Raw genomic sequence first — 13,660 nt, forward strand, 5'->3', positions numbered from 1 at the left:
CCTACCCCAAGATGGCTCAGGGCAGAGAAGGCGGTGGCAATGCCAGCCAGGGTGGCACTGAGCAGATGGGCTGAGGCTGCAAGCAAGTGGTCACCTATCTCTCTGCAGGTCCACAAAGCATATCATTAATGGGGCTGGTGGCAGGGCACAGGCATCACCAAACCCTACACACCCATGGCCAAGGGCACTTCCAGAGTCCGACGAAGGTTCCCCTTGGACAATTTACACAACTCCAAGGGGGAGGGAGTCTCCTCTTAACAAGCAGGTGTTAGCCGCTTGTTAAGCACCGGTGGGGGGAGGAGGAGGGAGAGACACACAGAGAGCTCAATCGCCAAGCCTGCTGGTTTACCCTTCCATTTCTCCTGTCATGGGCTGGATGAGGATGGGCCAATCTAACCCAACTCAGCTTGACACTTTGTCGAGAGGACCAGACAAGACAGGAGTTGGGGACCCAGGGCAGAGTCTTAACTTTGTGACCTTGGGCAAGTCCCAGACTTTCTGGCCCCCGCCTTCCAAATCTATAAAATGGGCATGAGAAGTCCAACCCTGTCCTCCCCAAAGGGTTGTTATGAGCTTATAGGCAGGAAAATGGAGCATCATATGTGCATTAGAGACTGAGAGACAGAGGCAGAGACAGCAAGAGAAAAGATGGAGAGACGAGATGGAGAGACAAGGAGGGGACAGAAACTGACTCCTCCTAAGATTAAAAACCAAAACCTCCTGCCTGTGTAACATTGTCTGGCGGGGTCCCCAGGTAACTTTCAATACACAGCGCCATCTGAGTTATTTTTCCCAAGGTCCATCCTGGCTCATCCTCACATTCGTGTCTGGTCCCCTTTTTATAGATTATTTATAGATGTCTACATTCACAGTAGGTGTCGCCTAGAGGCCCTCCTGAAACATGAATCCCTGCTAAATCATCCTGCCACAAAAGAAATCATCCCCAGCCTCCAGCAGTGACAGGGAACTCACTACTTCCAGAGGAAGCCAATTACATGTCCAGGCAGTCCTAACAACAAAGCCGAGCTCTCTAATTCCCATTCCTTGCTCCTGCTCCCTCCCCGGGGGCCAAGCAGAATCCAAATAGATGCCCTTGTGGAAGTAGCTACCAGCTCGGGGATGCCTCGGGGAAGCCTCGGGAATCCTCGGGGAAGCCTTGGGGAAGGGGGAGATCTGTGGCCACAGAAAAAAACAAAGCTCGCAGGGAGATGTCTGTGACCCACACTCTAACCCACAGGACAACCTTCCCTCACCCCAAGCAAATGATGCTCTTTTAAATAAGAATATCCGACATTTACCTGTGCTATTTCATTGGCTCCTCCCAATAACCCTAGGACAGTAGGTGGTATGATGATCGGCTCTTATGGAGGAAACTGGGGCAGATTGAGGTTATGTGACTTCCCCAGGGTCACACAGCTCTTGTCAATGCACTTGAACTCAGGTGTTCCTGATGCAAAGTACTATGAGCCACCTCAAGGCGGCCTTTCACAAAGGATGTGAATGTCGGTCTTTTGACCCCCTCACCCACACTACCAGTCATGCACACTCTGTATCATGAATGGTACCACTGGCATGTCCAACTCTTCCACACACCCTAAGAAAAGGGGAGGGGATAGGCCTGCCCTGGGCAGACCCCTCCTGCACTGTTCAGTTCTGGGCGCCATATTTGAGGCAGGATGTGGACAAGGTGGGGAGCATCCACAAGAGGACGGAGACCAGGATGTCTCCCAATCACATCACGGAAGGCCCACTTAAAAGAGCCATCAGCAACCCAGGGGTCCTCCTGGACTCCTCATTCTCTCTCACCTCCCCCCAATCCAAGCTGTGCCAAGGTGTGTCAGTCTCGCCTTTGTGACATCCCTTGTGGATCTCGTCTCAAAACAGGGTTGATTTTGCCCCTGAAGCATCCCTCAACGATCCAGCCCCGCGGCGCCTCTCCAGGTTTCACAGTCGCAGCATCCCTCCTCAGTCTCACCTCCGCTGCACCCCTCAATGACCCAGCCCCGTGGCGTCTCTCCAGATTTCACCTCCGCACTCTCTCTCCAATTCGCCCCTTCCTCTCCTCTGACACTGCCCCCACCCTGGTGCAAGCCCTCGTCACCTCACACCCGGACTACGGCTATTGCTGCTGAGGGGTCCGACTTCCTCGACTCCAAGTTCATCCTCCATTTAGACGCTGAGTGATTTTCCTAAAGCTCAGGTCCGATCATGTCAGACACACCGTCTCTCAATAAACTCAGTGGCTCCCTAATGCCTCTAAGACAAGACATAAACTCTTCCAAACCCTTCACCATCTGACTCCAAGGCAGCCCGACAGCCTATCTGACGTCACACCCCTCTGGGCAGCCAAAGCAGCCGACTGACTTGTTCTCTGAACTCGGCATTCCATGTCCACCTCCAGGTCTGTTCCCTCGGAATGCAAAACCATAGTCTGCACCCCCTTTCCTTCCCGATTTCACCTCCACGTTAATATCTTCTCTCTTCAAATTATTTTGTAATTCCTGGCTTATTTTCTCCTGGGTTAGACCCAATGGCTTGCTTCCAAGACATTCTAAATCCTAAAAATGGCTGATTCTAGGGCATATCCCCTCTGGAAGAATACGGGCTTCCTGAGGGCAGGGACTACTTCGCCTTTTGTCTTTGTATCTTCTGCGTTTAGTCCGCTGCCGGGCACAGAGTCGGCCCTTAAATGAATTCTTATTGTATGGGCCGGGGATGTTTGGCCAGCGGAAGGAAAGGCTCAGAGGGAACAAGATTTTCCTTCCCGGCCCCATTCCCTCCCAGGTTTTGTGTGTACCCAAAGGATCACCGCCTGCCCTCTCCCAGTCTGGACCCAGGAGCAACCACACGTGAAAGAGCTAACAGCCGTCTAATGGCCAAGGCTACCACAGAAAGTCACACATTAATCAAGTTGCTTTTGGAGTGATTTAGTTCCCCCAAGAACTTTCTCAGGGAGAGTTAACCAAATGATTTCATTATGAGGCTTTGGCCATTGGCAGCTGGACTGGCTCCCTCCCCTCCATCCCTGGGCTGGGGAGCGGCCAGATGCAAACATCTGTTCTTCAGCAGCCTCCGCTCTCAAGATTAATCCCCTAATGCAGAGGATTAACCCTAAACAAATTATCAGAGAATAGTGTCCTTTTGTTTGAAAATCCCCAGGGCCTCAAATACTGGTTTATGCCAGACTCTCTATCCCTCTCTTCCTCATTCCCTCGCTCAGAGTCCACAGGGTCTGAATCCAAGTTATAGGGTGGAGAGAGAGGCGTGACCACTGAAGCCTGAAATGCCTGGTGAGCCACAGAGAGGAGGCAGGTAAGAGAGGCAGCGCTGTCCGATGGGAAGAGAGCCAGCCCTGGAGACAGCAAAGGCCTGGTGGCAAGTCTGACCCCAAGGAGAAGTGGTCAGTTCACAAGATCGGAGCCCTAGGCTTGGGAAGGCAGCCGAACTCCATTATTTCATAGGAGAAACTGAGGCCCAGGGAGGGGCTGAATGTCCTAGGAGCAGAGATCTGAAGCTGGAATGAACCTCTAGGGTCATCTAGTAGACTGTAAGCTCCCGGAGGTCAGGGACTGCCTTTTGCCTCTTCCTGCATTGCTAGCATTTGGCACAGCGCATAGCACACAGTAGGTGCTTAATAAATGTTTATTGACTGACTGGCCTGGTCTAGCCCCTTCATTTTACAAATAAGAAAACTGAGGCTAAAAATTGATGAGGTGACTTGAGCAAGAACACAGAGATAGCAAACGTTTAAAGGAAGATTGGAACCCAGGTCTTCCAAACCCAGAGTCAACACTCTTGCCACTGAACCCCGCCTCAGCTTGATCTACTTTAAAATGCTAGCTCCTCGTGGGCAGGGGTCATTTTGTTCTGTGCTATGTATCCACAGAGTCAAGACCTGTGCTCGGCACACAGTAGGTGCCTGGTGCACAGTAGGTGCTTAATAAGTGCTTGCTCACTGGCGGATAGATTGATGAGCCCAATACCTGGAGCTTCTCCTTCAGAGAGGTATGGATCATGCACTGGACAGTCTTGTCGAAATGCCAATCTTGGCTGGTGGATATGCAGGAAAGGAGGCTTGGCTCCCCAGCCCAGGCACTCCTGGACACCCCGGTGGCTTCTCACTGCTCCCGCCACACCCCAAGGTCCTGGCCTAACCCTAGCCACTGAGAGAGGGACTGGGCCAGCGAAAGATGCTCTGAAGCACAGGTCCCAGGGAGTCTGGGGGGCGGGTAGGGCAGCCATGAGGGGGCAGTATTTGCCATAGAACATTGTAAATTTGAGCACACCATAGGAACAAAGCTATAGATACACCTGAACAGTTGCATGTGTGGGCAGACACCCTCCCGTACAGACACCCACAAATGCCCACAGCCTCTTAACACACAAGGGGGCACCCTCTGCACCCCCACTTGTGCTCACTCCAGCTGCACAGCGATATCTTGGAGCCCAGCCCTCAGCAGCTGCCCTGGGCACCCCATCCAAGCTTCCTGTCAGAATCGGCCTTTCCTGGACCACGCTCTGTGCCCCCAGTTCTCTGGCCTGGTCGGGGGTGGGAGGGTAACTATCCCCTCAAATGCTCCCACTGGACCCTCACAGTCCCTGTGAGCTGAACATTTCTCACTTGAAGGAGGCTGGTGTGGCCAGTGGATGGGAATTCTCAGGGAGAATTCTTGAATCCTCTATGTGTGAAAGACCAACAAGGCATCCCCTTTTACAAGGAGATCTGTGCCCCAACATGTCAGCTGCTCTCCTGGCTCCCCACACCCACAGCCAGGTGGTGGCTCTGTCCCAACATGCTCAGCTGCCATTCCAAGGGGGACGTCTTACTGCTGCCAGGCAGCTCTGTCCATACGCAGGGTAGAGATGGGAGGAGGGAGAGCCATGGAGACCAACTGGCTTCTACGGCAGAGGGGTCTGGGTTTGAATCCCCTCTCTACCCCCTAACTCTCTGTGAGATCTTGGATCTCTCCTCTCTGGGCCTCAAGGTAGATGTCCTCCAATCTACATTGCTACACCTCCAAGACTACATTCCATGATCTCAAGGGCTGCTTTGGGAATCACAAAGAAATCTACACTGGTCACACAAAATGTGCGCCAGGTTCCTTGAGAAATGGGCCCCAAAAACTAGATATCCAGGTGTCAACTAAGAACCTCCTCTCCCCTGGCCCACCAGTGGGAGCACCCCATCCTCTCGAGGAGGCAAGCTCAGACAATTCTCTCTTCTTCTTCAGGACCCGCACACGTGCAAAGACACTTCCAAAGCCCCCCACGCAAGGGAGAATTCCAGCTGGTCTCCAGCTCTTGTGCACTACAGTCCAGGGGCACAGGGCAGCAGCATTAGAAGGGACCCCAGGGGCCATCGAGGCCAGACTCCTCCTTCTGCTGAGGGGAAACCAAGGCATGTAGGGCAAGTGTAGCTCACAGAGCACCACTGACTTTAGGACCTATGTAAGGTGACGATGGCATGGAGTCGGTGACAATCATCTCCCTCTGCCTCTGGAGCTGCTCTAGCCTAACAACTGTCCTGGTGGCAGCTCAAAGGAGGATGGAAGAGGCAGAATTTTCCTGGGCCTTTATCGCTTCACTGCTCTCTGAGACCTTAAGCTACCAATTAGCTGCTGACCTGCTTCAGAGGGGCAGCCTCATACCAACAAAATCCTAGGTCCAGACTGGATGAAGGGATGGACTGACGAGCTCCATGTAGCTGCCACCCAAGGACCCAGACACCCTATGGCCTCCGCTCCTCTATCACAGACAGGAGGCCACCTTTGTCACCCACCCAAACAACACCCCCACTTCTATGGATACCAACTTCCTGAGGTCAGACAGCAAAGAAGACATAGACTTTGGTTTGGAGAACAGACGGGCACAGTCCATACAGAGTATCAGACCATGTAAGTAGAAAGGACCAGAGGGCATTTCTGTCTCTACCTCCATTCCATGGAATGGCTAATTGAGGCCTTACCTTGGGTCACACAATGGGGCACATAAAGAGGTGGCACCTGGTTCTCGAGACTCCCTGGCCAATCCTCTTTCCCATATCCCATTTCTCCAGGGCTCTCACCAGTGCTCACAGGGGCATCATGAAACTCTAAAACAGATTTATGCTTCATAAGTTGGATGAGCCCCCCAGGAAAGCAGGGTCAGGTGTCTCCTTGTAATGGTGGCACAAACTGGCCCGTGTGAAGGTGAAGGAGAAATGAGGACTCCTGGGATTGCCTGAGCCACAAGCTAGCTGTAACACACCCCCCCCACCGGCAAATCACATCCCCTTAGTTTCTGCCTCACATTTCTTAATCTGTAAAAAGGGGGAGGAAGGAAGCAGGACTAAATGATCTCTAGGCTTGATTCTGGCTTGAACCAGCAGAATGGGGCCACAGAGAAAGAATCACACTTGGGTATCAGGAGGGCCCGTGTGCAGATCTCATCTCGATCACTTGCTCTCTCCAGTTTCCTCATCTATAAAATGAGGGGTTGCTAAGACCCCTTCCAGCTCTCTAAGATCTAGGACCTGTCCAGCCACAAAAATATGTAGACACAGACTCTGGAGCGACCCCAAAGCAGCTGGGAAGGTTCTTGAGGCCATGGGAAAGCACGTACTTTGAGAAATTGGTCATCTCAGAGAAGCAATGAAAATTACTCTGAATCAATCCCTTTGAATCCTGAGGGTGCAATGAGGGAAACTGAAACCAGTCAATAAGCATTTATGAAGCACCTACTGCATTCCAGGCTCTGTGCCAAGTCAACCTTGGTCAGCCCAGGACCCTGCTTTGGCAGTCACCATTCAGGTGACATGCAGTCCTAATGCCCAAGTCTGGTTCTTTCTCCTGGCCCCATTCGGCCAGTCAGGTGAGTTCAAACACTATTAATAACTCAGCCAAGGTAACCCTTCTTTCCCTCCTCTTCCTCCTTCACAATCCTGCCCTTTATCTACTAGGTCTTATCTCCCCAGTGAGAATACAAGCTCCCAGGGAGCAAGAATTGACTTTCACACACAGTAAGTGTTTACCAAATGCATGCTGACCAACCAACTGACTTCAGTGGCAATCTAGTCAAAACTGAACTTGACCAAGGATCCCATCAAAATGTGACAGGGCAGAGGTCATCGACCTTCACTTGGAGCCCCCATCAAAGGAGCACACTCTCATTTTTGCCTTTTAATTCCCATCAGCAATCCCAATGCCTGGCATACAGTAAACACTTAATAAATGCTTGTTGGATTATCGATCGAGACCTGCAACCTTCTACTCTAGAATAGTTTTTGTTATCAAGAAGTTCTTCCTCACATGAACCCCGTCTCTTTCTTTGCAGCTTCTTCCTTCCGTTGTTCCCAGTTTTTAGGTGAGGAGGAGGAGGAAGGGGAAGAGAAAGAGGAGGGAGGAGGAGGAGGGGGAGGAGGGGAAGGGGAAGGAGAAAGGGGGGGAGGAAAAAGGAGAGGGGGAGGAAAAGTGGGAGAATGAGGAGGGGGGAGCCTGGCTCCTTCCTGTTGCCCCCAAGTCCCCCACTCCAGAAGCCCTTCTGGGGCCCTGGGTCTGGTCCCAGCCCTCCTTCACTCTCTGGGCTGATGCTTCTTGGTGCCTGGAAGCTGCAGCCTGCTTGCCACACCCACAAGGTACAGCTCCATCCCAGCTCCCCTCCGGGAAATGGGTGGGACCCTTTTGGCTCAGAGGGCTCCTTCCTCGTGCTGCTGCCAAAAGGGGCTCCACTTGCCCCCCCACCCCAGACTCGTCTTAATTCCCGGCCTTGCTGCCAGCTTGGCCCCCACCTCCAGTCAGTCACCTCTCCCCAGGATCTCAGCTCCTTCCTCAGTTCCCCTTTGTGATAAGACATAAACACACCTGCCTTCTGCTTCCCCCACCACTGAGTCATGGGAGCCTGTTCATTCCTGTTACCTGGGTAGAATCCTTTCCTTCTACCACAAACTTTTATTTCTATTATTAAACCCATACACACATATCAACTTGACTCTTGGCACTCTGAGAAATAAACTCTGTTTCTAAGGAGGGGCTGGAAGGAACAAAGGCGTCAAACCTTCTAAATGCTGACAACCATTTTGTGGGGAGGGAAGCCCCCTGACAGGGCAGGGGGGATCTCTCTCCACCTGGAGCCCCTACTCTGCAGTGATGGACAGACGCACCCTGCCCCCCCCTCTCAGACCCAGACCCTCCTCCTGGGCAGCAGCTGCCCACTCAGAGACACCTTCCAAAGTGCCCTGCCTAATGACCGCACCCTCACGTGGCACTGGCATCCTCTTCTGGTCCCTCTCCTTTCAGAAGGTCAGGAAGGGACCCTGCTGATGGCAGAGGCAGACCCAGAAACCGAAATCCTGGGTCAGACCAAGAGGAGCTGGTCATGAGAAGGATGGAGAGGCAGGAGCTCTGGCCAGCTCTGAGATGCTGGGATGCCACCAGCTTCATGTGGGACAAGCCTTGGACTCACTTTAAAGATTCTATCCATACCTCAGTAAATGAGGGGATTGGACCAGCCAGTCTCTTTGGTCCCTTCTGCCACCCCATCAAAGCCTGGTAGCCCTAGGAGCCAAAGGAAGGTGCAAAGCTGAGGGGGCTTGGTCGCCTGCTTGGGGAAGGCCTTCACTCCTCACCTGGGCCTCTTGGCTACCTCCAATTGCCCCCTCCTACGGGAAGCCCCAGTCGCTGGTGTCTTCCCCACCACACTGACCTTCAACACATTTGGTCGACAATTGGGAGCTGAGTTCAAAGGCCAAGAAGAGCCGTGGTCAAGTCCCTCTTCTCTGCCTCCCACACTAGCTGTGTGACCCTAGCCGATACATGAAGACTTGAAGGAGCCAGGCTGGTCCTGACAGCAAAGACCTCTCAGGAGCCAACCCTGGCCTTAGGTATTTACGCAAGTCTATGGGGCACCTCCTGCTTCTCCAAGAGAAGGGAAGCTCTCACTTTCATCTTCTTTAGCCCAGTGCCTATCACACTGCCTGGCACCTGACAGGAGCACCATAAAGCCTTGGTGATTGACTGAGCTTGTGACCCACTAACACCCTCAGATCTTTTTCAAACAAATGACTACCTGGCCTTTTTTCTTTGCTCTTTCACTTTTTAAAGCATAAATGAAGGCCTTTGCATTTTTCCACATTAACTTTCATTTTGTTAGATTCAGGCTAATGTCTTAGCCTCCTGAGATATTCTTGGATAATCTCGACAATAATGGTGGCTGATATATCAGCTTTGAAGTTTTCAAAGTACTTTATATGTATTCCCTCGTATGGGCCTCATAATAATAACCCTGTGGCACAGAAAGTCCGGGTCCTGTTTTACAGATGTGAAAACTGCATCTCAGAGAGGTCACATAACATGCTCAAGGTCACACAGCTAGCCAGGGCTGTAGCAATCCAGGTCCCTGTGGCTCCCCTGTGCTTAGCTCTACCTCATCAAGCCTTATAAATAAGCCTTCCCTTAGGGCATGCTTTATCCAAGGAAGTGATCCCAGGGTCCACGGCCCAGATCCCGCCCAGATGCTGCCCAGATGCCCCCAGATCCCACTCAGATGCTCCAAGATGCCCCCAGATCTCACCCAGATGCTCCAAGATGCCCTCAGATCCTATTCAGATGCCACCTAGATACCTCCCAGATCCTGTCCAGATCCTACCCAGATGCCCCCAGATCCTACCCAGCTTCCCCAGGACACTCATTCCTCACCCAGGGTTCCTTGCAACCTGACACTGAATCTTGAATAGCTACTCTCTTGACCCTCCTGCCCTCCCCACACCTAGCCCACATGTCTCCACCTCCTGCATAAGAACAGCATTTAGGGTTGAGGGACCCTGGGGAAGTCTGTGGTCCCACTGACTGTCACATACTGTTCCCCTCCCCCTCCATTCAACCTATAGCTAGACACAAGCTCAGTCTGGTTCACTCTGTGGGCCACTCTTTCTCAGTTAATCTTCTATCTCCCTCTCCCCCCAATCTCACCCACCCAAAGAGAAGCCCTAAGAGGGGGCAGGTCAAATGCAAGAAGGGTTGGGGGTTGGGGGGGTTGGTTTTTTTCCCTTTAGGTGAAGATAAAAACAAAAGCGGGAGCCAGGGGCCAGCCAGGAGGTCAGTCAACAACTTGCCTTCGAGAGAGGCAGAGACAGGAAACTCTGCCACGGCTGGTCTGGCTCTGGCCCCAAGGTCATTGGCCAAGGCCCTCACCCCCATCCTGAGCCTTTTGAACATCAAGGGGCAATGGCCACCATCATTCAACTGACTGGGACAAAGCCTCTGGCCTTGGTGAACTGGAGGGAAGAGGATTGATCAGCTTCCAAGGGTGGTTTCTTCATCCCAATATTGGGACTTTCTCCATCCCACCCTACCCCAACCCCCCTCCACACACACGTACACAAACGTGTGTGTCAAGGTCACACAGATAGTACGTACATGTACACACACATACAATATACACACATGTACACACATAACACATGTATATGCTCATAGACACTGGCATTGATTTGCTTGTAAATGCCCTGCATCCTCTCCAGGGCATCAGCCCCCTTCCCTCCCTTCCCATGGCCCATCCCAGGCAGACCCCACCCCCTCACACTTTTCCTCACATCTCCAGACTCCCCCCATCTGATCCATCCCTGCCACACTAATTTTCCTCATGCACGTTTAGGGTTCCTGCTGCCAAAAGCCAAAATTCCTTCGCCAGGCATCCAAAGCCCTCCGCTCTCTGGCGCCAGGTTTGCGGGCTTACCTCATACTACACCCTTTCATAAACTCTGAATTCCAGACACACTGGATTATCCATGTTTCCAAGAAGGCACACAATGCTCTCCCGTGGGCATTCCTGCACTCATGTCCCTGTCTGAGCCTGCCTGCAATACTCTCCCCAGCTGCTGCCCTCCTAGCTGGGACAGGACCATCCTGCGAGACCCAGCTTGGATGCCCCACCTCTTCTGGGGGCAGAGGCATTCAGAGCCCGTGTGAGGAGGCCAAGGACCAAAAAGAGAAGTCCCAAAGACACCCCAATAGTTTTTGAGGTCACAAAACTCAGACAATGAGCCATTGATTAGGGAAGGGCTGAACGACCTCAGCTCTCAGCTGGAAGAGGATGCAACTGAGCTGTAGGAAATAAAGACCAGCAAGAGCCCAGAGAAGCCTGGGAAGAGCACTCAGAACTGATGCAGAGAGAAAAGGGAGCAGGCCTCAAAACTGCAGCAAAGCCAGTGGAAAGACCAGCCAGCCCCCAAGCCAGAGAAGGGCTGGGAGGATGCACCACCCTGCCTTCTGCCCTGTGGAGGAATCATACAGATGTTAGGGAGCTCAGTGGAGGTGAGGAGGTGAAGGGCAGTCATTGAGCCTGGGACCAATCTAGATAAAGTGTTTGTCTTCACCATCCAGAAGCAAGTCAGACTGTCCATGTGAATGCAAGGTGAGCAAAGATGCATCCATGAGTGGAATGGTCATGTTCACATTCCTGAAGGCTTCCCCCAAGCTCAGCTCAGGGGCTTCTTCCCCCATTAGAACCTAGCCCTTCTCAAAATCACTTTGGATGGAATTGACAGACTACAGTCTCTCGAAGATAAGAGCAGGGACACATTATCCGCATGTGTGCCCTACCTCATCAGTCCATGGCCAACATCAACAGGTCCCTCCAAAGGAGGTAAAAGGGAAGGCTGAGAAGTACAAAGAAAGCCAAGTGATCCACTTGCTTTCGGTCACAAGTCCAAACAAAATAAACTCAGTGTTGGTTTTGAACATCACTGAGTTTGATCAGGAAGGTGGAGGGGGGAGGCCTCTGCTGGGCTTGACCTCTGGCCTCCTCCAAGCAGGACACAGAGTATTCCAGGAGCAGGGCCAACTTTTCTTCTTTTGTCACTAAGGCCCCTCTCCTTCCCAGTTCTTCCAGTGGCAAAGCCGAGACCAGCCCACTCCTGAAAGCATGGGTCCCTGCCACACACATGGATGCATACACACATGCCCCCACACGACCACATGTACACCCATGTGCACATGTACATTTGCGCCTGTATACACACATTCAAGAGGGCAGTGCATCTCAGGGATCTTCTCAGGAGTGACTGATGGGACCTGTGGATGCCCTGTCCAAACCAGTCTGATTCTTGGCTTCTTCTAACTGAACCTTTGGGCCAACTCATTACATTCTCTGTGATGACCGGAGCCTTTTTCCTGATGTCCCCAAGGGAAGAACTTTCCAAATTAATTCTGGCTCCTCTGGAAGCAGACATGAGTCAGCAGAGGGTGGGAAGAATGGTTTTCCAGATGGCAGGAAAGTCCCTTTAGATCCAGGGAGACTTTCGTTCTTGGTAAGAATTCAGATGAGCCTAAAAATGGTCCAGCTTCATGGGACCAGCCAAGGATTGCCTTCCATCCCTCATTCCCGACTGATTTCCTGCCACCCATCCTTCCACTGGACTGTAAGTTCTAGGGACTGTCTAATAATCACAGTGCCTCGACCATAGTAGGTGCTTACTATGTGTTGACTGGATTGGATTGGACCTTTCCATCCCAGCAGTGGGCAGGAGCTACCCTACAGAGATGGCGGCCCCATCACATGCCCAATGTCAGGCTCCATTTGCTGAATGTAAGACTTCTTACAGTCATTTTTGCTAATTTTTAAAAAGAGAGAAGATGAACCAAGGTCCTCTAGGAAGGAAACTGCCCCTGGGACAAGGCTGTAAGGCCCATGAGGACACAGCTCCTTCTGACAAAAAGAACCCCCAGCCTGGGATCGCCTGGGTTGGGGAGCTCCCCTCAACTGAGCACAGCGGCGCCTGCTCCACAGCTAATAGTGCTTCCCAGAGCACAGAGGTGGAGGGACCCACCCGGTGTCACCCAAAGAGCACATGACCGAGGTGGGGCTTGCACTCAGGACTTCCTGACTCCATCCACCAGGCCACACTGCCTCTCTGATGCTTCAGATGTCCCTGATGAACATGAACACAGAGGACAGAGCTAGGGAAGGACAACAACATTTGTAAACCTCCTAAGTAAAGCCTTTGGGGGGTGACCTATGGCCAAGAAAAGCAAGGAGAGCTCAGAGGAGGGTCTCTCTTTGAGAGTCTGAAGACAGTTCAGGGTTCTTGAGTGGGGTCTTGGGTACTTCAAGCCCTTCACCTACTGATACATACACTTCATTTCTGCATTCTCTGCTCCTCATCACCACTACCTCGAACTCAAGGCAGCAGCCAGAGACAAAGAAGCCTTGCTGCCTCGGGGGTGCAAATGTGTCATCTTTGGTCCCACCCTAGGGAGGGTGCATATCCAGCCCCCACCAGGCATGAGCAGTGACAGAGTCTAGCCTGCAGTGCCCTTGGCTCCCAGCCCTCCCCCACCTCTCCTTCCACTCTCCCTCCCTTGGCATTCTCGCTCATCTCCATGATTTCAATGACTACAGTTATGCAGCTGACACCCACCTCCTTATTCCCCATCCTGCCTGCTCCCCTGAACCTCAGGCCCACATCACCAGTGGTCCTCGGGACATCTGTGCCTGAATCCCACTGATACCTCAAAATCAACATGTTCCCAAACCGAACTGATTCTCACCCTCCCCTATCCCCAAAAGTTCTCCTACTTCTGAACTCAGTCTTTCTCTCTGTGGTATCATCCCCCAGCCTCCAGTATCTGAATCTTTGGAATTTCAAGATTGTAGCTTCAGAGCTGGAGAGGACCTCAGAGGCCAT

At 52.3% G+C, this 13,660-nt stretch overlaps 1 protein-coding gene across 1 annotated transcript in view; it reads right to left on the reverse strand.

Moving 5' to 3' along the window:
* COL18A1 (collagen type XVIII alpha 1 chain) overlaps positions 1–13,660 on the reverse strand; it is a 137,386-nt gene that overhangs the window by 66,840 nt on the left and 56,886 nt on the right. The window lies entirely within an intron of this gene.

Source organism: Trichosurus vulpecula, chromosome 7, assembly GCF_011100635.1.
Source record: "Trichosurus vulpecula isolate mTriVul1 chromosome 7, mTriVul1.pri, whole genome shotgun sequence".
NCBI classification, from domain to species: domain Eukaryota; kingdom Metazoa; phylum Chordata; class Mammalia; order Diprotodontia; family Phalangeridae; genus Trichosurus; species Trichosurus vulpecula.